Source organism: Mustela nigripes, chromosome 2 (genome assembly GCF_022355385.1).
Source record: "Mustela nigripes isolate SB6536 chromosome 2, MUSNIG.SB6536, whole genome shotgun sequence".
NCBI classification, from domain to species: domain Eukaryota; kingdom Metazoa; phylum Chordata; class Mammalia; order Carnivora; family Mustelidae; genus Mustela; species Mustela nigripes.
Genome location: NC_081558.1, coordinates 119,459,870 through 119,485,531, shown reverse-complemented (window position 1 = coordinate 119,485,531; position 25,662 = coordinate 119,459,870).

The following is a 25,662-nucleotide window of genomic DNA, read 5'->3' as shown; positions in this document are numbered from 1 at the left end:
CCTCCCGTGCCTGGATGCCTGCCCACATGTGCAAGCCCTCTCCCTTCCCCCTCTAAATAAAATAATATTTAAAAAAAAATAGAACATGAACAAGAAGTAAACTTTTCTGGTTTAAGCCGCCAAGATTCTGGTGTTGCTTTCTGCTATAGCCAAACCTGGACCATCTTGACAGATGTAATTATGTAAGTTCTTTTTAATTTTCATTTTAATTTTTACCTGCTATTGTGTTTGGAGCAGAGAGAAGCTTCAAAGCATAAATTTACAATGCAATCTTGTTAGAAGTCCAATCTCTCAGAAACCTTAAATACTGTGATATAAATAAAATAGGCATGAAATACTAAGTGAACTATACATGTATATGTTCACTAAGTGAACTATACATGTATATGTTTTTGTGTCACTAATAAGTATTATAAAGAGATAAATTGATCATCTTCAAGTTCTTCCTCAATTCTTTCAACTCTGAATGTATTTTATGCATGGAGAGAGACTTTCAATCCTTTTATTTTTTCTCTGTAAAATACATTAGTAATAAATTCCTTTCTTTGCTATTACTCAGTCAATTTCACTGTATGTTTTCAAAATGTCTCTGGCCAGGAACTTCAGTGAATAAAACTGGGAATTGGCAAATTTCCCTGTATTCCTTTCTTTGTGTCTTTGTTTCCTGTCTTTGTCTTTTATCTGTAAAGAACCTGTCTTCTTCCTTCAAAATCTCAACCCTATAACTCCCCACTTAATCAGTCCATCCACTTAAAAAACTTTCTCTCAGCTCAAAATCATATGTCAATCATGTATGTCATGTAAGAATCAGCAAATGTTGCTGAGGATGTGCAGAAAAGGGAACAATTGTATATTACTGGTAGGAATATAAACTGGTACGATTACTGCGAAAAACAGTAAAGAGGTTCCTCAAAAAATTAAAAATAGAATTACTAAACAATCCAGTAATTCCACTGTTGGGTATTTCCCCAAAGAAAATGAAAACACTAATTTGAAAAAAAAAATGTGTATCCCTATAATTATTTCCACATTATCTAAACTAGCCAAGGTATGGAATCAACTTAAGTGTTCATTGATAGATAAGTGGATAAAAAGAGTAATATACCTATACAATGGAATACCACCCAGTCACAAAAAAAGAATGAGATTTTGCCATCTGTGACAACATGAATGGATCTAGAAGGTATTACGCTAAGTGAAATAAACCAGAAAGAGAAATACCATATGATTTCCCTTATGTGTGGAAACCAAAAAACAAAACAAATAAACAAAACAGAAATAGAACCATAAATACAGAGAACAAACTGGTGGTTGCCAAAAGGGAGGAAATTGGGAGGATGAGTGAAATAGTTAAGGGGACTCAAAGATACATACTTCCAGTTATAAAATAAATTTAAGGCACAGGGGTGAAAAATATGTTGTAGGGTATATAGTCAATAATACTGTAGTAATGTTGTATGCTGACAGATAACTAAATTTATCAAGGTAGCATAATGTACAGAATTATCAAATTGCTATGTTGCATACCTGAAACAAATATAACACTGTATGTCAATAATACTTCAATTTTTAAAAATCATGGGTATCATAATCTAATTAAGCATATGTCAACCATTCTATCTACAGGGGTTAACTGTATTTTTAATCATTCACTTATTCATTCTTTCAATAAATATTTATTAAGCATCTGCTATAACAAACATTACTAGATTAGAAACAAAACATGAAAACTACATAGTTTTCTGATCTTAAAGAGTTAAAAATCTAGAAAGGGCAAGAATAAATAATGATGCAAGTAATATAAACAGTAAAAAGGAATATTCTCTGCAAGTACAGAGATGAAGCTATTCATCTTGATTTAATCATAGAATGAAAGGTTTTGTTCTGTTTGAGAACTATTGTATTCTAGGAGCCAAGAAGAGATTTTCTGAACCAGAAAACCTTTCTAGTGATACAGAAACCATGGTGAATGGGTAACCACATACTTTATTTCTTTGTAACATGAGTCCTGCCTATAATCTTTCAACCCAAATTCATAATTGGACAAAATTGTTCCTCCATCCCTGGAAATGAAAATTGGGTAGAATGTCTCAGTATTTAACTGTCTATTAAATATTAAATGTTTTCCTATCAATTATTCCAGAAGATAGTTCCATTTCCAAAATGAGCAGACTGAAGTTTGCTTTAATCTTACTGTTGATTTCTCAAGGAAATCTTTTCTAATAAGTATATAAATCACATGCTTACTGAAAACCATGTAAGAGATTTAGAAAACTCTTTCCTTCCACCTTGACTCTGGATTTATGAAACTGATATACATATAGAATATTACAGTTTTCAGAGTTCTGCATATATTATTATCCATTTTCTTTTCCTCAGAGCAACCTTGTGATAGATTCAGCTCAGACCTGAACCTAAGGCCCATGCTGTATCATCTATAATCTGGAATGTACCAGTGAGGTCCATTCTACAAGTCTTATTGAGTAGCAGCAAATTCCTACCAGAATTTGCTTCACATTTGTTGTTTAGATGTTTAGGAACTTTGTAAGACCTGAAAAAAATGTATCACGACCTGAAACAATGTATCAAAATTTAAAAATCAATTGATTATAATGGGGAAAAAAATCTCTCTCTTTTTTTTTTTTTCTTGCACAGCATGTATCAACTAAATTTCTGTGTTCAAAGGGTTGGAATAGGAAAGGGTCATTGGGCTGTTAACTGAGGACAGAAGAAAAGGAAAGAGAAAATTCCCCATTTGGCCCTGAAGAAAACTTTGTTTTTTCCTTTATCAAAAGTTTTTTCATTTCCAGTGGTGAATACTAACAGATTTTACTCAGTTGTTTCTCTCTCTCTTTCTCTCTCTCCATTTTATAAACACTATTAGAGTAATAGCTGAAAGCTCAGGACCTAATCAAAGTACTAACTGTAGTGCAATTCTACTTACAACCAAATTGACAAGGGGAAGAAATGACAAAGAAATAGTTCTGAAGCCACCCAGCAATTTTTCCTGAAGTTCTAGTTTCCCACTTCCAATGAGAAATCTGATTTCCCTTTCTTTACCAACTCTCTTTACCCCTTCTTTTGCAACATTTATCTTTTTTTAAAAAAACAAATAAATTTTTTTGTAAAAACTGAAAAACAAAGCTAGCATGTTCAATAGCATGGGATTGTGAGAGAACTTGCTATGTTTAGAGAATAACCAGCATTTCGTTACAGTAGAAATATCACTGGCATAGAACAAGAGACAGGTCAAGATCAGAGCCTGGGTGCATCTGTAGACCACACAAATATGTCTGGATTATTTTGATCGGAGGATTTCACCACCTATTACATTATTTCATATACCAGCCCCACTTCATTAAAATTCTTCCCAAGTACTACTTTAATGACTATACATTCCATCAAATTAACAACTGTGATTTGTTTAGGGATAACTTGAATTCATTGTGTAGTCAATGTGTTCTTTTCTGCCATTACAAATATCACAACAGTAAACATCTTTATAATCTTTGCTTTTTATAGTTCATCTCTATTTCCTAGAAGAGGTGCTTCCAAGGCACCTAGAAGAGGTAAGACTAGAAACATATTTAGTTCAAAGAAGCCAGACATAATTATGGCCCTATTCCAGGTTCTCATCTTTTCTTAGATTACAAAAATGTTAGCATATAAATCTTTCTTAGACCATGCATACAAGTATGTTCTCTGAATAGGCATAGCTACATGACTTGATACACAGAAGTGAGGTAGACAGAGACATGAACAATTTCAAAAGTATACCCTAAATGATATGCTACTTTATTGTTTTAATTAGAGTTACATTAAGTTTTATGAATTTAATGTTCCCTAGGGGGAGAAAATGGGCTTTTTCTACTTAATCTCTCACTTAGACATTCCCATGAGTCTCCATGTTTTCATTCATTTTCTGGAGAACAAGAGAGCAAGAGAGCAAGTCACATCTCACCCTCTGACTGAGTAGCCCATTTTTTTTTAATAGGAATGAGTCAGAAGTATTTCTGAGACAGATGGCTCTCCTGAAATGTATGCCAGAAAAGACTTCTCTTAAATAACTTAATCCTGGTCTTCTTAGAACAGGAAGAGACCCCCCAAATCACCTAGCCCAATGTGAAGTGTGATCCAAATTCTGTTAGTGGTACCAATTGCAGTTTGCTTAAATGATGCAAACTGTCATTATGGAAACATTGTTCCTGGTGTGATTTTCACTGGGGTCCAGAAGTGTACTTCCTTTAAGCTAGTATTTATTTATTTGTTTTTAGGATTATGTTTATTGCAAGCAAGGTACTTTTGTGTTTGTTGTTTACTTTAAATTTCTTTTTCAATTATATATTTTTTACAAGTGAGGTGAGGCAATGAAATATGGTAGGTACAAAAGCAGACAGTTGGATCTGTCAACGTGTAAACCCTTGAAGGGGGCATATAAATGACCAAAGTTTGTGAAACAACTCTCCTAGGCTGACCTTCTCATTTCTTGTATGAGAACCAGGGAAGTGAAATAATTTACCCCAAATCATCCAATTTAAGAACAGCACCCAGACCTCCTGCTCCCGGTCCTATTCTGTGTTTGTACCTATGCAACTGCCTCTGTAATTATCTCTTGCAACAGGAATATTTATCCCTATGTTCAAAGTAGGATGAAATCAAATCTGGTGAATGAGAATTGTGGCAAAATTAAGCAAACATATTCTAAGTTTCTTCTTTTTAAGAAGTAGATGTTGGGTGTCCGGGTGACTCGGTTGAGTGACTGCCTTTGGCTTGGGTCATGACCACAGAGTCCTGGGATCAAGTCCCGCATCAGGGTCCCAGCTCCGGGGGAGTCTGCTTCTCCCTTTGACCTTCTGCCTCTCAAGCTCACTCTTTCTCTCTCTCTCTCTCTGTCTCAAATAAATAAATAAAATCTTTTAAAAATATATTTTAAAAAAGAAGTAGCTGTCATTTTCACCAGAGGTAGGAAAATTAAGTTGCTGTCCTTCACACTCCCAAAGACAATCATTATGCCATTTCTTATGGGTGCACTGGGCTAGAACTGGTTATTATAGGAAAATTTGGCATTGATGTTTATAAGATAAATTTGCAGTCAATTAGATGAAAAATTATCCATTAGATAAAGTAAGTGTACCAATTACTGTGAAGATGGCCAACTGTTAATAATATAATTGAAATTTAGAGAAAGGAAGACTCAGCCCTCCAGAAACTCACTACATTGAAGACAGTAATACAATCGTGTAAACATTTGTGCTCTCAGCCATTTTCTGTTGTTCTCAGAATTTTCCTAATCAGATGTCATTTCTGTGAATATATTAAAATCCCACCCTGTAATTAGCTCCAAGATATTTCAGCTCTTTGCCACAACATGTAAAAATAACAAAACAGCTACTCATTGATCCATTTTAATACATGTAGACGTGTAGCACTGATAACCCAAGGATGCTATTTTGGGGATGAAAATAACAAGCCTACATCACTAGGTAAGTGATGATTGCTTTTCAGTCCATCTTGGAAGGGGGTGATTTTAGCCCCGCCGACGGGGGGAAAGCACCTCATCCCACGGAGGGTGCTCTCTGCAGCTGTGAAGTAGCTGTCAGCGGCCGGCTGCTGAGGGGCCTCCATCTCAATTGAACAAAACGGAACAAGTGAGAGACATTCCTGCAAAGGGATGGCCTAGTATTGAATTCTTTTTTATCTTCAATGATTTGGGGGCCATATGAATTTAAAATGTAAAATGAAATATTTATCCACAATCAAAAACAGACATGTCAGATTGTGTTATCTGAATTCAATGTCTCTTCCATCTCTGAGAATAGAAGGCTGCTTCAGAGGAGCGTGGGTTCACCCTGCCACAGCAAACCCCCCTTCCAGGGGAGACGCTGTGAAATGTTAACCCTGTCGGTTCAAAGGAGCTTTTCTAGTGAATTGAACTTCAAATTCAACTAACCATTAAATGTAAAGTGCCTTCCATCTTTATTCCAGAATTTTTAATTATTTCCCATTAGTAAAATGTAATAAGAATGGTTACCACTTTAAACCTTATTGGGTGCCATAAAGAATAAAGACTTTTTACTTAATCTTTACAAAAACCTTGCAAAGCAGATGTTAATATCTGTCATTTTGTAAATGAGGAAAATAAGCCTTATTTATGATAAATACATTATTGGCTACGAGTGTGAAGAAACTGCATTTGGACCAAGATATGTTTGTCTATTTAAATACTAATGTCTTCTCATTACCACGAGGCCTTTCTTTTACAAAATTTCTTTTCCTAATTCCCTGAACTCTACAATTAAAAGGCTTCTCCTCATTACTCTCTACACTACTGGCAGGTTTTCACTTGCATCCTATTGGTTTTACAACTTTTTTATTAACATATAATGTAATTTGCCCCAGTGGTAAAGGTCTGTGAATCATCAGACTTACATAATTCACAGCACTCACCATAGCACATACCCTCCCCCATGTCCATAACCCAGCCCCCTATCCCTACCCCTCCTACCCCCCAGCAACCCTCAGTTTGTTTCCTGAGATTAAAAGTCTTACGGTTTGTCTCCCTCCTGATCCCATCTTGCTTCATTTTTTCCTTCTACTCCCCACAACCCCCACCCTGCCTCTCAAACTCCTCATATCAGAGAGATCATATGATCATTGTCTTTCTCTGATTGACTTATTTCACTTAGCATGATACACTCTAGTTCCATCCATGTCATTGCAAATGGCAAGATTTTGTTTCTTTTGATGGCTGCATAGTATCCCATTGTATATATATATACCACCTTTTCTTTATCCATTCATCTCTTGATGGACAACTAGGTTCTTTCCATAGTTTGGCTATTGTGGATATTGCTGCTATAAACATTTGGATGCATATGCCCCTTTGGATCACTACGTTTGTATCTTTAGGGTAAATACCAAATAGTGCAATTACTGGGTCGTAGGGTAGCTCTATTTTCAACTTTTTGAGGAAACTCCATACTATTTTCCAGAGTCATTGCACCAGCTTGCATTCCCACCAACAATGTAGAAGGATTCCCCTTTCTCCGCAGCCTTACCAACATCTGTCATTTCACAATTTGTTAATTTTAGCCATTCTGACTTGTGTGAGGTAGTATCTCACTGTGGTTTTGATTTGTATTTCCCTGATGCCGAGTGAGGTTGAGCACTTTTTCATGTGTCTGTTGGCCATTTGGATGTCTTCTTTGCAGAAATATCTGGTCATGTCTTCTGCCCATTTCTTGATTGGATTATTTGTTTTTTGGATGTTGAGTTTGAATACATTCCTTATAGATCTTGGATACTAGCCCTTTATCTCATAGGTCACTTGCAAATATGTTCTCCCATTCTGTCAGTTGTCTTTTGGCTTTGTTGACTGTTTCCTTTGCTGTGCAAAACCTTTTGATTTTGATGAAGCCCCAATAGTTCATTTTTATGCTTGCTTCCCTTGCCTTTGGCGATGTTTCTAGGAAGAAGTTGCTGCAGCTGAGGTCAAAGAGGTTGCTGCCTGTGTTCTCCTCAAGGATTTGGATGGATTCCTTTCTTACATTGAGGTCTTTCATTTATTTTGAGTCTATTTTCGTGTGTAGTGTAAGGAAATGGTCCAGTTTCATTCTTCTGCATGTGGCTGTCCAATTTTCTCAACACCATTTGTTGAAGAGGCTGTCTTCTTTCCATTGGACATTCTTTCCTGCTTTGTCAAAGATTAGTTGACCATAAAGTTGAGGGTCTATTTCTGGGCTCTCTATTCTGCTCCATTGTTCTATGTGCCTGTCTTTGTGCCAGTACCATACTGTCTTGATGATTACAGCTTTGTATGGTCTTACCCTCTTTTAATGGTCATAAAGTATCTCAGTGTTCCTTGTCTCCTTTCAGATTCCTTTCCCATGCTATCCCTTGCCATTTCTAGATTCCAAAGTTTTGTTCAGTACTTTAATACCATCTGTGGCCTGGATCTCCCAACCATATCTAGGTCATTTCTAGAATGCCCAGGAGGAGTCTCACAGATACCTGATCCCCAGGTAAAGTATCTAGAAGCATCCTATTGATCTTTCATCTTAACACTGAGTTTAGACCTACATACTCAACTAATCTGGTTAGGTTTTTCTTTTTCCCAATTAAACTGACTAGTAATTTAGATCAAATTAATGAAGTCAATTCGACCAAAAATTTAAAAGTCAACTGAAAATTATGGCTCTCCTCAAAGCCATCTACCAATGCTGAGGTATTCTTTTGCGACTGTCAGATTCTGTCTTACTCGATTTCTTTCAAAAGCTTCCCTAAAATCTGAAGGAAAAGGCCAGAGACACAAGTAATAGAGAAACTTGCTGATTTCCTAACATTCTGTGGTTGGCAGAATCTCCAAACTTTCAACCATCATCCCCCATTTCCCACCAGTAGGGAGACACAGTAGACACACACACACACACACACACACACACACACACACACACACACAGTGTCTGACATGAGGACAGCCTCGGTAAAAAAACTTCAGGCTGCCATGGCTGCAGTTTGCCAAATTGTTTTCCTACTTGGAAGGCACAGGTAATGAAAATACCCATTTTCAATTCACCACTTCTTTCATAGGGCATGTGTGAATGGGTCTATGGGTCACACTCCTTATTTCCACCAAAACAAAGAGGCTTGTCTTAAGTCTATAATTGTTTTTAACAGCTTCACTCACTATTCCTATAAAGACCCTATTTAACAAAACCACAGTAAGTGTAAGAAATGTCCCCTGTCTTGCCAGACATATATATTCTTTGCTGGGCATATTCTGCAGTTTAATCATCACGATCCCATGGAAAAAGTTGTATTGTCCGCATTCTAAAGTAAGAAAGAACACAGAATATAACAATCCAAGACTATACTGTCTATACTCCCTAAAGCCCATATTCTATTTTATCTCAATCTCCTGCTTCCCAACCCATTTATTCCTATTGTGACACTGCCCTTTGGCCAGTATATTGTCTTGCCTAGTTGGTGGTTGAGAAGATTTTTTTTTTCTTAGTCACATCATTAATGAGCTAGGGTAACTTGCCTTACATGTGTCACAGGCAGCTGCCACATAGAATTTCAATTTTTCGAGCCAGGCAGAGCTGTGTTCTTAAAGCCCAAAGCCAATGCCATAGTGTGCACTGCCAGTGGGATCCTCTTTGTTAGCAACATAAAAAGAAATCAATTTCACTCCAGAAATAGAAGCCTCTTCCCCTTTTTTCAACACAGCACACAAGACAGTAAAGTCTCTGTCACACTATTTATGGAAATCATTTATGATTGCACTTGGACCTTCAGGCATTTCTGCCCAGGCTCCGTTCACCACCTCCAGGAATCCTGCCAATCTGATGTACTCACATCAGATGCATTAAGACTTCGTTTTTTATTATCCTACTGGTACCTTATCACTATTGCTGTAATAAAGAGTTTTATTTCAGAACCAAACAATTATTTGCAAGGATATGTTGAAGCTAGAAAATTGGTTTGTACCTCAAGGAGCAGTGAGAACATAAGAAAATCTGCTCTCTTGCTACTGCATTGATTCCTGGAGGTAGACAGGAATGGATAAGAATTAAAATGCCCTCCATCCAGAGAATTGTTCAGAAAGAGTTTGATTAAGCATGCAATCTTTTCAGAAGGGCTACAAAAATGTAGACCTAGTTTTAAGTCAAAGAGGCAGTCAGATAAATTGACACTTAAGACCAAATATTCAAATGCACAGACCTATATTTTTATTTGCTATAAATTCAGAAGGAAAAGAAAAAACATCCTCCATACTGCCACATTTTTGACAATGTGGATATTTTGCTGGATATTTCTTTTTTTTTAATTTTTTCAATTTATTTATTTTCAGAAAAACAGTATTCATTATTTTTTTACCACACCCAGTGCTCCATGCAATCTGTGCCCTCTACAATACCCACCACCGGTACCCCAACCTCCCACACCCCCGCCACTTCAAACCCCTCAGATTGTTTTTCAGAGTCCATAGTCTCTCATGATTCACCTCCCCTTCCAATTTACCCCAACTCCCTTCTCCTCTCTAATACCCCTTTTCCTCCATGATATTTGTTATGCTCCACAAATAAGTGAAACCATATGATAATTGACTCTCTCTGCTTGACTTATTTCACTCAGCATAATATCTTCCAGTCCCATCCATGTTGCTACAAAAGTTGAGTATTCATCCTTTTTGATGGAGGCATAATACTCCACAGTATATATGGACCACATCTTCCTTATCCATTCATCTGTTGAAGGGCATGTTGGTTCTTTCCATAGTTTGGCGACTGTGGCCATTGCTGCTATAAACATTGGGGTACAGATGGCCCTTCTTTTCACGACATCTGTATCTTTGGGGTAAATACCCAGGAGTGCAATTGCAGGGTCATAGGGAAGTTCTATTTTTAATTTCTTGAGGAATCTCCACACTGTTCTCCAAAGAGGCTGCACCAACTTGCATTCCCACCAACAGTGTTAGAGGGTTCCCCTTTCTCCACATCCTCTCCAACACATGTTGTTTCCTGTTTTGTTAATTTTGGCCATTCTAACTGGTGTAAGGTGATATCTCGATGTGGTTTTAATTTGAATCTCCCTGAGGGCTAATGATGATGAACATTTTTTCATGTGTCTGATAGCCATTTGTATGTCTTGATGGGAGAAGTGTCTGTTCATATCTTCTTCCCATTTTTTGATATGTTTGCCTGTTTCATGTGTGTTGAGTTTGAGGAGTTCATTATAGATCCTGGATATCAACCTTTTGTCTGTACTGTCATTTGCAAATATCTTCTCCCATTCCGTGGGTTGCCTCTTTGTTTTTTTGAGTGTTTCCTTTGCTGTGCAGAAGCTTTTGATTTTGATGAAGTCCCAAAAGTTTATTTTCGCTTTTGTTTCCTTTGCCTTTGGAGACATATCTTGAAAGAAGTTGCTGTGGCTGATATGGAAGAGATTACTACCTATGTTCTCCTCTAGGATTCTGATGGATTCCTGTCTCACGTTGAGGTCTTTTATCCATTTTGAGTTTATCTTTGTGTACGGTGTAAGAGAATGGTTGAGTTTCATTCTTCTACTTATAGCTATCCAGTTTTCCCAGCACCATTTATTGAAGAGACTGTCTTTTTTCCACTGTATATTTTTTCCTGTTTTGTTGAAGATTAATTGACCTTAGAGTTGAGGGTCCATGTCTGGGCTCTCTACTCTGTTCCACTGGTCTATGTGTCTGTTTTTATGCCAGTACCATGCTGTTTTGGTGATCACAGCTTTGTAATAAAGCTTGAAATCAGGTAACGTGATGCCCCCAGCTTTATTTTTGTTTTTCAAAATTTCCTTAGTGATTCGGGGTCTCTTCTGATTCCATTCGAATTTTTGGATTATTTGCTCCAGCTCTTTGAAGAATACTGGTGGAATTTTGATCGGAATGGCATTAAAAGTATAGATTTCTCTAGGCAGTATAGACATTTTAACAATGTTTATTCTTCCAATCCAAGAGCATAAAACGTTCTTCCATCTTTTTGTGTCTTCTTCAATTTCTTTCATGAGTGTTCTGTAATTCCTTGAGTACAGATCCTTTACCTCTTTGGTTAGGTTTATTCCCAGGTATCTTATGGTTCTTGGTGCTATAGTAAATGGAATCGATTCTCTAATTTCCCTTTCTGTATTTTCATTGTTAGTGTATAAGAAAGCCACTGATTTCTGCACATTGACTTTGTATCCTGACACATTGCTGAATTGCTATATGAGTTCTAGTAGTTTGGGGGTGGAGTCTTTTGGGTTTTCCATATAAAGAATCATGTCATCTGCGAAGAGAGTTTGACTTCTTCATTGCCAATTTGGATACCTTTTATTTCTATTTGTTGTCTGATTGCTTTTGCTAGGACTTCTAATACTATGTTGAACAAGAGTGGTGAAAGTGGGCATCCTTGTCGTGTTCCTGATCTCAACAGGAAGGTTGCAAGCTTTTTCCCATTGAGGATGATATTTGCTGTGGGTCTTTCATAGATAGATTTTATGAAGTTCAGGAATGTTCCCTCTATCCCTATAGTTTGAAGTGTTTTAATCAGGAACGGATGCTGGATTTTGTCAAATGCTTTTTCTGCATCAATTGAGAGGACCATGTGGTTCTTCTCTCTTCTCGTATTAATTTGTTGTATGACATTGATTGATTTGCGAATGTTGAACCATCCTTGTAGCCCAGGGATGAATCCCACCTGGTCATGGTGGATAATCTTTTTAATGTGCTGTTGGATCCTGTTGGCTAGGATCTTGTTGAGAATCTTAGCATCCATATTCATCAGTGATATTGGTCTAAAATTCTTTTTGGTAGGGTCTTAGCCTGGTTTGGGGATCAGGGTAATGCTGGCTTCATAGAAAGAGTCTGGAAGTTTTCCTTCTGCTTCAATATTTTGAAACAGCTTCAGGAGAATAGGTGTTATTTCTTCTTTAAGGTTTGGTAGAATTTCCCAGTGAATTCGTCAGGTCCTGGGCTCTTGTTTTTTGGGAGGTTTTTGATCACTGCTTCAATCTCGTTATTAGATATCAGTCTATTAAGGTTGTCGATTTCTTCCTGGCTCAATTTTGGTAGTTTATAGTTTTCCTTGCTGGATATTTCTACTGGAGTCCCATCATTTGCCATTCAGTAAGTAATTTATTAATTGCCTTCTCTGAGCCAGGTACTTTACTTGGTACCAGGCAATTCCAGGTCCCGGAAGGAAAAAGGTCACTGGTAATTCTAATATAAGGTAATGAGTTTTTCCAGAGAGGATTAGTTAGGACTTTACCAGATCCCACAGGAGACACATCTAATCCTGGCTGGAAAGGAGAAGCATTAAAGATTTTCCGTGGCTCTCAAACTGAGCCTTGAATGACACACAGAAATCGGCTAATTCTGCTTTTGTCTCACCCTCATATTCAATCCCTAAATTCTATCTCTTCTGCCACCTTCCATGCATTTCTTTGGCTTGAATTTCCTCCTTTCTGATTCCATTGCCATCATATTAGTCCAAACACGTGGTACCTTTTTCTTAGGCTATGGCAATAACTACCTTTTCTTTCTGTTCCCCAACACATCCCATAACTGCCATTAGATTGATTTTCTTGAATTTTATCATGTTACTCTCTTCTCAAAAAATGTGAACGCATTTACATTATAAAGCCCATCCTCTTAGCCAAAGAGGCAAGTGATCCTTTATCTGGCCTCATGCTGCTTTTCAAATCATAGTTCCCATTATGTGTACAAAACTCCTCCCTTCAACCAAATAATTATGCTCATTCATTGTATATTCTACTCAAAGTCTTTGTTTTACTATAACCCATGCTTAAATCCCTCCCCCACAAATGAATCCTCCATATACTTAAACAGCCTCACTCAGGCCTTCCATTTAGCCATATAGGACAAAATCACAGTTCTCTCTCCCAAGAATCAGCATGATTTGATGTTTTAAGCACAATTTTAGTAAAGAAAGGAAAATAAATGTTTGTTGAGATCTACTAAATGCCAGGTTATTTAAAACTCTAGGAGTTAAATGTTATTTTACAAATAAGGAAACAGCAGTTAAAAGAGGCCAAATAACATAGTCAACATTACAATACAAATATATTTGAACCTAGGTCAATATAAGCCCAATATTCTTGGTCTTTTACCATATAGTGCCATATAGCCACTTCTAAATTAAACACTGTTGCTGTCATCACCATCATTGCTATCAACAATCTAGCACTTACCATGTACAAACTATATACTAATATCTTGAGATGACCCAAAAATATCTGATAGGAGTTCCAGAAGAAAACATAGGGAATTGGGGAAGAGTAATATTTAAAGAGACAATAACTCAGAGTTTCCCAGAATTACTGAAATACAGGAACCTTCAAATACAGGAAACACCACAAATGTAAGCAAACTAAATTAAAAAGAATTCACCCCAGATAAATTGTAGTGAAAACAAAAGACAAAAAGTTTAATTGCTCTTAATGGTACTTTTAGCTTCCAAGCATTCTCTTTTCAAATGCACATACCACTGAGAGGGAGAGTATTCAGTCATTTAAGAATAACTTGGAATTAATCTGTTTCTTCATAGGTCACTTGGATGAGAGTGCTCTGAGTTTTGCTGGAAGGAGGATTATTTTGGAACAGGAGCATTCACTTAGAAAACAAACCCTGAATGAGTTTTGCAGTGTCTTTGGATAAAAGAGGAGAGTGCATGAGAGCACTTGATGCTAAGAAAAAAAGATACCAAAAAGACAAAGAAAAACATGACAAGGTGTATGATGACATATTATCCACCCCAAATTTGGCTTCAAGTCAAGTCTATCAAATGCCAAACAGGAATTCTCAGAAAATTATCATATGCCACAAATAATTCTGAAGGCCCCAAGAACAAATTGAGTTAATCCTGTAAAGATCATAACCTGGCAAAATTATACAACAATATCACTTCATTATAGGGAAGGTATCAAATTGCTGAGTTTGGGCCTAGTTCCAATGTATTCTGACTGTGTGATCTCAAAACTGCTCCAGCATCAGCAACTCTACACAGGCATAATGTTACCTGCTTTACTTATCTCATTGATGAGAATGAAATGAGTTAATAAATGTAAACATCTAATTAGTCTGTAGCATGTGAAAACATGTAAAGGATTGCAGTTATTATGTTAGATGAGTCACGGTATAGCAATGAACTTCCACTTGCATTCTGTATAACTAAGAGCCATCATGAGCTTCCTAAGAAAGGTCTTCAGTGATGACACTTCCAAAATATTTAAACAGACATTTTCTGTCCTGTAGCAGCAAATCATTCTCAAGCTTATAAGATGGAACTCAAAGTGGATTCAAAGGTCACCCAATCACCCATAAGTTGTGTGAGGGTGACATTTTCAGTTTATTCTGAATGATCAGAGTCAAGTTGTGTTATTATCTACAGGTGGCCCACACTTGTGTTTTTCTTTTTTCCGCATCCTTTCTTTCAGAAGGCATTGGAGCATATAATTACTTGATTTTCACACAAATGGCCAATTGTCTCAAATAACAGGGAGATGAGGCAAGTTTAATTCTGAGAGCACAATTTCTATGCCTGTCATTGGAAATGTATCCATTTGACCTATTTTTGTTTGATTCAAATAAACACATTTAAAAAGTTAAAATGGTTTGATTTGCTTATTTAAGAAATTCTCTGTACTGGCAAGCCTATATTTGCAACATGTCTTAGACTTGTCATGAGATGCTGGTTTGGAAGAGAATCAGGCTATATACAACGAGAACAAGCAAATTAAAAGGACTGCCTTAAACATGCTGTTGTTAATTCTAAGGGCCAAATAAAGTAGACAAGAGCAATATTTAGGAAATACTTTCATTACAATCATGTTGAAGGTTTCTATGCTATGGATGTTTAATAAATCCTCAGAGCTGACACGGGCATAAGGTAAGCTGCTAAAAGATGAATCTGCTTCTCTACAGTTCAGATCCTCTAGCTACAGAAATATTCTAATGCCAAAACTTAAGCTATTAGAAATAGTGAAATAAATCTTTACTCTAAAAGGAATCTTGGTGACACTATGTATAATTTGTTGATGCTAAATGGCAGTAGGCCTTCCCTAGGCATCTCTTTTTCATTATCCTGTGTCTCATATTACCCTGGAAGAAAATATTAACAACTCAAAACCTCATTAGTCCTTCACCTTGAAAAATTCTAGTTATATGATTTTATCTTAAATTTAAAGATTAAAAGCATTGAATCTGGAGATAGGCATCCCTGGGTTCAAGTCTGCTTCTTTTATAGCTTACAACATGGTACCACTTCCTTGATTTCACGAACTCTTATATCTGATGTATAAAATGGGGGTAATTACACCTGCTTCACAGGAGGTATAATAAGGCCAGTGCACCTGAATTTAAATCATGGTTCGTTCTTACTAGCTGTGTGACCTTGGACACTGTTACATAGCCATTCATGCTTAATGCTGCCATTTCAAAATGAGACTCTTAGGTTTGTTGCATTATTAAGATAACTTCTATGGAGTAAATGTTTACACCCCCCTCATTTACATGTCAAAAACCTAACCCCCAATGTGATGCTATTAGAAAGTGGGGCTTAGGGGAAATGATCAAGTCATGAGCTCATTAATGGAAAAGAGATCCCAGAGACCCTGGAGAGCTCTTCATCCCTTCCATCACATCAGGACACAGCAAGAACCAGGAAGCAAACCCTCAACAGACAATGCATATGCTGGTGCCTTGATCTTGAGCTTCCTACCCTCCGAAACTATGAGACATAAATTTCTATTATTTATAAGCCATCCCATCAGTGGTATTTTATTATAGCTGCACAAACAGTCTAAGTCTATAATGCATATAACTAGGGTTGTCAAGCTTAGAATGTAAAATTACAAGATGTTCAATTAAATTTGAATCCGGGGGAAAAAAATTAATAATGGTTAGTCTTATACAAAAAATTACTCATTTTTCATCCGAATCTCAAATTTATTAGGATGTCCTGTATTTTATCTGTCTACCTTACACATAACACACTTAGAAAAATGTTAGTACTTGCTGTGTAATCAACATGTAATATGAGATGGTATTTGAATTCATGAATCTCACAGGGCTTAGCACACACTAACTACTCAATAAATGAGAGGCATTGATCAAATTTTATCACCTCTGTCCCTATCTTACAGTTTTGGCTGGCAGAAGGCCCAAAACTTAGGCTAAATAGAAATTTCAAGTCAACTTTGTCTCACTCACATTGCAATAATCAAGTCTCATTCTTTCATGTTTTTACCAAATAAACACAAACATTCATCAAATTGTTGTTACAGGTTCAGAAAGCATGGAAAAGCTAACAGAGAAAGGTAGGGAGTATTCCAATGATAAACAGATTACTATAATCCTTTCCCACACCTCCAAAATTCATTGTTAGGATTAAATAAGAAATTACGTTGCACTCTGCCAGGTACTTGGTACATGTTCAGAAGTGGAATTGTCGTTCTTATTATTATTTACAATATTTTATTAATCTTAGCAAATAAAAGTAAACCAGCTTAAATATATTACATATATCTATTCTCTATTTGCTTGTTCTATTTAAGAAAACCAGTCTCTCAGGGGCGGTTGGGTGGTTCAGTGGGTTAAAGCCTCTGCCTTCGGCTCAGGTCATGATCCTGGTCCTGGGATCGAGCCCCACATCGGGCTCTCTGCTCAGTGGGAAGCCTGCTTCCTCCTCTCTCCCTGCCTGCCTCTCTGCCTACTTGTGATCTCTGTCAAATAAATAAATAAATGAAAATCTTTAAAAATAAATAAAAATTTTAAAAAATAAAAAATAAAAAAAAGAAAGAAAACCAATCTTTCATCCAACTTTACATCTTACTGAGCAAGGAATATCTCTTTGTGACACAGTAATTTTACAATAGATGCTAGTTAAATGCTAACTCATAATGCATATTAGGCAGTAATGTGCATTCTAGTGAGGTAGTCCAATATACTTTTCAGACAATAATCAAAATTCTTTTTTTACAATAGTCAAAATGATTCTGGATGTCATAATATACATTCACAATTATGATATCTCTCACAGCATTTTCATTGATAGACACCATCAGAATACATTTAACTTCACTGGGAAGCTAGAAATTAATCACTTCCATCAGCTTCTGACGCATCTCATTAATTCTGCAAGTTTCCCTGATAATAAAATCACTTAAGACAGCAGAACACAAGAACCCCACTGCACATAACCCATGGTTGTCACCTGTGTAGAAATTGCCAAATGAATGGGTAAATGAAGTACTGTATAAAAATATCATCATAAAGTGTAGAGAATTAGAAAAGTCTTGAGGAAACCTAACATCCAAAGACCTTTTCGTAGTCAAATAGCTATCACAGCATGGTCACACAAGGAGCATTCTAAGAACTAGTCATAGTCACATAGCTAATAAATGGCAGAGTACTGCTTGAGAACTAGAAGAGTTAGTGCATTTGAGTTCAATAGCTTTGGAGGTCTGTGGCAATGGAATGTGATGGAAATAGGGCTTGCCCGTTGGGTAGTTCTAAGTCCTCGTGACCATTACCACGCAACCACAATCCTAGAGGACAGAACTTCTAAAACTGTAGTTTGAATAAACTAGCTTTTAAAATACAACCATTCCTTCCATCTCAAGGAAATAGTATCTGGACCTCAACAATGTTGGAGCTGGAAATGTCAGAGTGAGCGAAAAGAAATTTTTTGCTTTGTAGGGTGGATGCTGAAATATATATTGTTCTAAAAAATGTGACAATACCTTTGGGCCTTTGCAATCAATCAACAAAAGGCAAATCTCTACCTATTTTTTCAGGGGGTGCTTAAACTGGTGAATTTAGGGTACCTGAGTGGCTCAGTGGGTTAAGACTCTGCCTTTGACTCGAGTCATGATCTCAGGGTCCTGGGATCGAGCCCCGCATCGAGCTCTCTGCTCAGCAGGGAGCCTGCTTCCCCCTGTCTTTCTGCCTGCCTCTCTGCCTACTTGTGATCTTTCTCTGTCAAATAAATAAATAAAGTCTTAAAAAAAAAACTGGTGAATCTATCCCAAATGTAAGCAATTCATCATGAGACACTAAACTTTCTATTTAATACAAAAACTATTTGGCTTTTCTGTGGGCAAAGTACATTGCTTAAAAGATACTATAATTGAGTTTTGCTCTGTACAGATGGGCTAGAGAAGAGAAACCAGCTTAAATCAGGGACATGGGAACATGGAAAATGAGGAGGCAGGATGCTGTTGAGTTCCTGTCCAAGAAGTCTAAATCCCAACAGGTGCCCTCCTGTGAATGAGAACAGTTAAATGGATAAGAAAAGTGATAGCTAACATTGTGGCACTATAATTCTCAAGTCTTCATTATTAAACACAGGGTGAAGTGTGGCCCTTCTGGCATACAAAATGGAAGGAGAGAACCATAGTAATAGAGAGTAGGCCAGAGTGGTCAGTGGAGAAGCCCAGCACAGGCACGTGGGAGAGAGAAACAACATCTAAGTAGGTAGAATGTGCCAGTACTCTGTAACAATTTTCAGCAATTTCCAAAGCAAGACCAGACCTCCCATGATCATGCAGAAAATGGTTCTGTGATACTAGTTGATACTTAAGGGAACTTCAACCCGATCCTTCACCTTCCCCCCCTCCCCACTTCACAAAGGCAGGAAATGTTGGGAATGCCTGGGCTACCTCTGATGTACCTCCCAAAATCACTCCCAAGAAAACACTGAAATTGAAATAAGCTCTGTGTATTTGCCTTATGAATTCCACTTTCTCTTTATTCTACTCACAAAATCAATCATTCCTGCTGTTTTCAAATTACCACTTTTGTTCGGTTACGTGTTTATAGATGACTTCACTCTGCTATTCCTTCATTTATTCTGATCTGATTGTTGGAATTGTTTCCAATCAATGTGTTCCATGTTTTGTTTGGGCCTTTTCTTCCCCCAGTGGGGAGGGAAGTGGGAAAGGCAGGAAGGAGCAGGTGCTTGGGGAAAAGTCCCAAATGTATTCAAACTGAAGCTACAGTGTAGGAAAATGTGCACTCCCAGCTTTTTGCATTTTTAATACTTCCATTCAAGAGAAGAGCAATGTTTTTGTTATGCAATTTGCTTCCGCTCCTTTCACTATTTGTCTTGCACAGCAAGCTATCTGACTTCCTTCTTCTCTCATGGAAGTGGTGCGGCCTCCATTTAGTGGTCCTCCAGGACCATGTACAATCCACGGTGTTGCCTTTCAGCCAGCCTCTGTGTAATCATCGCTAGATGAATTGCCCAGGCTACAGATGTTTCACTAATTATCTTTTCATCATAACGATATGCAATCACACTTGTATCTCTCCACACCCTCACTCATTACAATAATAATGTCCTATTCCCTTTCTACAGCCTCTCCATTCTTCAGGACTCCAGAGTGCTCAAGAAAATCAGGAATTGTTTTTCTCCTCCCTGAAATTCATTAAACATTCCTGATGCTAAGTAATCATTTGCAAAGTTAAACAACTGAAGAGCCAGAAGTGAGAATTTCTTTGACCAAATCCTTAGGACCCAGACAGTAAGAGTAGCTCCTCCCATGGACCTTACCAAACCCAAACTCAGATTTTGTTTCAAGGACTTCACAGGGACAGTTTTCTTCATGTAAAACCTGTCCTGTACGACATAACTTCTAAGTAAACTCCAAAACTTACATACAGATTGTATTTGACTAATTCTGTACAGTGACATGTATAGAGCGAAGGATACATTATGCACATGGGGGCCATTGTGCTATTCAGGAGATAGCTTCCTGTTTCATTTATTCTTAATTTCTCCCATTTATAAAATAATCATTTCACCTTTTTTTTTCCTCCATCACAGGTGTATCACGATGTTTTTGAAGTAGAGTTCAGTAAAGTAAATTTCTTGCCATCTCTCAAGTGCTTCCCACTCTCTTTTCTTCCCACCCTTTCACATCCTAGTCCACTTGTGCTACCTGCTCCTTTATGCCCACTCATCCTTCAAAAGCCATTGTAAATAGCACCAATCTCTTACTAAGCATCCACTGTGAAGGGTTCCAGAAATAGAAAAACTGTGTTTGCCATGAAGGAGCTTATAATAGAGTTATGGGGGAAAGACATGAGTAAACAAGTAAGCATTAAATGAGTAACCTGAATATAACTGGAGCACCATTGTGTTCATTCTCCATGCCCAGTTGATTCCAAAAAAAGTGCAGTCTAACAGAAACTAGATGTTTGAAAGTCATTCCAAAATAGGTGTGGGAGAGGGGGAGATAGAGACTCCTGATTATGGAATGAATGAGTCACAGGAATAAGAACTACAGCAAAGGAAATATTTTAAAAAGAAAGAAAGAAATCCCAACTACTACGTGGTCCCATGAAAAATTATATAATCCCAAAGAAGTATAGAATGTGTAACTCCTTGAGGAACACCTTCCAACATACTTCCTTATATACTTATTTATTATATCCATTATTCACTATCTTCTCCCCATAAGGATATGAGTTCTGTGGAGGCAGATATTTTTGTTCTGTTCACAGAGGTATCTCAAGAATGGAATGATACCTAGATCCCAATAGTCACACAGTAAATATTTCTTCATTTCTGATCCTTAAGACATTTTGTTCAGGGGTACCTGGGTGGCTCAGTTGGTTAAGCAACTGACTCATGATTTTAGCTCAGGTCATGATCTCAGAATCGTGGCATTGAGCTCTGCATCAGACTCTGTGTTCAGTGAAGAGTCTGCTTGTCCTTCGCCCTCTGCCCCTCCCCACCCTCCCACCCCCAAGGAAACCAATCAAATATTAAATATATATATATATATAGAGAGAGAGAGAGAGAGAGAGAGAGAGTTCAATTTTGTAACCCCAACGCATATTCTTTGTTTGGAAAAAAAGACAGGAGATGGTCAAGAAGTACATGTTGCAAAACTTTAGGGAATAAATATGCTATATGCATTTGGGATGGAATTTTCAAGACCTGTAGGATCTCCCCTTCTTCCAGTGGACTCTGGACCTAAACATGGGGTGGTCTTTGAACAGTTTTGAAGATAAGTATGATACCTTTAAAACTGGGAATTATGACACTATTTCTAACATAATTAGGCTTGATTTCCTTGCATGTCATTTTTCTGGATGGAGACAAAGAAAAAGCTGATGATACTATTGCTAAAAAAATATTTGCTTTCTCAATCTACCTTTTAAAATATAGAAAAATTCAGTCTACACAACTCAAGACATAGACTTCCTGTTATTTACCTGTGTTGTATAAAATGTGTGTGAATGTATGTATATATGTATGTATGTGCATATATGTATATATATGTATGTATGTATGTTTTTTAAATGCTGTGTCAAATGCAAATAAATAAAAGACATCTCATAGTATGTGGGGTCTCAGGGACTTACTGGTTTTATAAGCAAAACAAAATGTTATTTGCTATGAACAGCAGTGTTCAATAACATCAGAATTATTCCTCACTCTCTTGGGCCACAAATCAAACAAGAAAATAAAACAGAATCTCTACTCAGCCTGATTGGCTATTGCATGGGTTCAGTGCTTTCCCTAAGCAAACAAAGGAGTGGACAGGAAGTTTTAGTTTTTAAAAAATGATATAAATTTCTATAACAGAAGGAAATGCAAGGTAAGTAGCAATTGAGAGCCAACGAATGGGGACTATTAAAGCAAGACAAAACAAATGAGGCTGTAGATAACCAAGGGTGAGTTTTTAAAACACATCCACTAGGTTCCAAATATCACCTGATTATCATAATTTGAATTTGAAGTAGAAAACCAGGACTTAGCAATATAAGGTAGATATCAGTAGGAACATCATACAGAGCAGATGCAAAAAAAAAAAAAAAAAAGAAGGATATGTATTTTAATTAGAGCCCTTTTTAAAGGCCTTTGCTTTCAACTTAATCTGGTTAATTCCTCTGGTTTTTTGTGTGTTTGTTTATTTTTTTCAAAAATCCCATTCTTCTTTCTATCAACTCTTTTCATGAGATGACTTTGCAATTTCTCCACTAGAGACAGTATATTTTCCTGGTCTACTGGTGTTGGGTTTGACCAAATTATGTTTGTTGAGTGAAATGTGGGCAGACGTGCCAGAATGCCTATTCTGAAGCTGGGTTTAAAAGCCACCCCATGTTTCCATTTGCCCCTCCTGCACTTCTGCCATCGACATAAGAAGAACCTCCCTTGCCCTGCCTGTTGAACCAAGGAAAATGAAAAACACATGGAGCTGACCTTGCTCGCATCAGCAGTATGGAGTCAAACCCTGTTGGTCCTGCCTATCTGCAGATGTGGGAAGAGGAAGCAAATGATGTCAACCATGAATTTTATCCAAGATCTTGACCTCAAAACTCTTCAGTAAACTTCCCAAAATAGCATTTTGTCTAATAAAGCTGGATTCCTCGTCAAAGGTGGGAAAAGAACTGGGACTATGAACAGGCTAGGGTAGGGTTGAAAGAGATGCAGCCCCCACAGATAAAAGCAATAGCCAAAATGGGTGACAAATGAAAATATAAATCCACTTATGACTTTTAATAAATATACTTTAAGGTAAAAAGTATAATTTGGTGGCTCAATTTAGTATCTCCATGAATTCTGGCTGTAATTTATGATCTGACATTGCTGAATGACTATTGAAAATTCTTATTTCTTTCCGAAAAATACATTCATTGATTTTCATCATTGTACTGCTGGGAAAAATATTAGACAATTAGATATGATGACAATATGGCAGAATTACTACATAGTAATTTAGCATGCTCTCTCTCTACTTCTGCAGAATACTCACCAGATATAAGATTTCCGTATTTCAAGGGCTAGGGTCTCTTGCAGTGTTTTAGGGTAAATATGAGTAGAGGCACAGGGAGGACAGAAGTGACTCAGAAAGGAAGCTGAGACAAATATCTACCAGCACTACTTGCCCCGACTTGTCACTGCTGACTGACATTTTAGGATAAGGGAAAAACAGTTAAAGGAGAGAAAAAGAAGATGGTGGTAAGAATGAGAGAGGGGTTGTTAAGGCATGAAGGATGCTCTGGGCAATTGAAACGAGGCTGGCAGAGCATAGGAAGAAGTCTTTGCTATTACCGTTTGAAACTGATCAAAATAAAAAGAAGCCAAGCCACCCAAAAGAGGAGAGTAGGAATGCTCACTCTTGGTCTCCCTAACATTCAGGGAGTACCCACCAATTTCTCCTCTGTGGACTCACTGAAGAGAAGAGAGACATGCAGATAGCTCCCAAGCTCCTGTCCTCCACAGACACTGCCTTGCTCCCTCTCACTTGGCTTGAGATCTTAGCAAGTAACTGGCTCTGCAGGGTAGTTCAATGAAAGAACAGACTGACTCCGGAAACTGAGCTCTAGAGACCCCTCTTTCTACCAAAGGAATTTTCTCCAGCAGGAAGCTCCATTGTTACAGAGCCACAGGGCTGTTCCCTGCCCTCTTTCTCTGTAAATATTTGAAGCATTATAGGGGAGGAGTCCCTCTTTACCAGAGCCCTCTCTCTATGTAGCTTTTGATCCATCTAGCCAGCCTTCACATTCTCTTCTGTGGGATCTTGGAGGCTGGGGAGGAGAAAAGTTTAGCAAGAAAGCAAACAAGCAAACAAGCTAAACAGTAGATACAAACACCTTGAGTTATGAGATCTGAGAGTAAGAAACTGGATATTGGCTGTGCTCCGGCACATTTCTGTTTGGAAGTCTTTTTTCCCCTTAAACTGTAAAATGCATTTACCATATTGTCTAATAATATTTAGTTCTGCTACAGAAAATAGGATGCAGAAAGAAACAATGAAGTTCATAAGATGTGTTGATCATATATATATAAATAATATGAGGCATATTCAAATGTCATAGGTAGAACAGTGTTCACTGAAGGTGGCCAAGAAGTAGCTTATAACCATGATACACTAAACAGATGGAAGGCATCCAAGGCACTAGATAATCCCAAGGTCCTAAATGCACCTCCCATTCATGACTTCCACTTTGGTCCCACATTTTCTCTGACCAGAAAATCAGAAATATTGCTCATGAGGCTAATTGGCAAGCTATAGCTATCGGCCAGGCTAACTCACCTCTACATCTTCCTGGATGTCAAACATGTATGTTGGCCAAATACATCTCCTGTCTGATTTAGTCCCCTTGATTAACATCAATTTGCCTTAATAACCACACCGTCAGAAGAAAACTGTTGAGTTAGAGAAAGATGGACAGAAAGAGAGACAGAGAAAAACATATGAATGTCGCATACCCCAGAATACAGATAGGATGGTCCTCCCACCCCGTTTCACCTTATCCTACATATATTAGCTTGTCCTGTGTTTCCCCTTGCCTTTCACTGTTTAATTTTATTCAAAAAACCAATATACCAAGATTCAAGCAACTTAATTTTCTCTTTGAGCTCCTCTGTTGTTGTGTGACCTCTGGTATACCTTGCCTCATAATATCGTTGGAGGCTATCTTTGCTTCAGTTAATCAAGGTTTTTCCCACACAATAAAATATTTTACACTATTTAAGCATACACTACTTATATATATGCTATATGCACAGGAGAGTCTACATATGTGGTTTTGTGCATACCTCCTTTGTGTGGCCAGCAAGAGTTTGGTTCAATACGCTGTGCTGAAACTCCTTAGTGTGGCTAAGAAGCACTCATTACTCATTTTAAGCACTCATTACTATTTCAACCTTCCATACCACTATCCCCAGCTGCTCCATACAGATCACATACCGAGCCGACTAAGTACGTGAAACAGCCTCAGTCATGACGTACACTCTTGCTCCTTAAGATCTTTGAATGAAAAGTTTCTCTGCATAAAATGGCCCTCTCTGCCTATTGAAATGTGGTTGTGAATGGTCCAATGATGGCCTCTGTATATAGTGGCCTCTATGCTGTTTATTCGCAGCAGACTGAGACCCATTCACTCAAAAACTTGCTTTGCCAACTTCACATTTTTACACATCCAATTGTTCTTTTTAAGATTTTATTTATTTGTTTGAGAAATGGAAAGTAAGAGAGAGAGAGAGCAGGAGCAGAGGGAGGACCAGAGGAAGAGGGAGAAGCAGATTCCTTACTGAGCAGGAAGCCTGACACTGGACTCAATCCCAGGACCCAAGATCAAGCATGACCTGGGCCAAAGGCAGATCCTTAAACAAC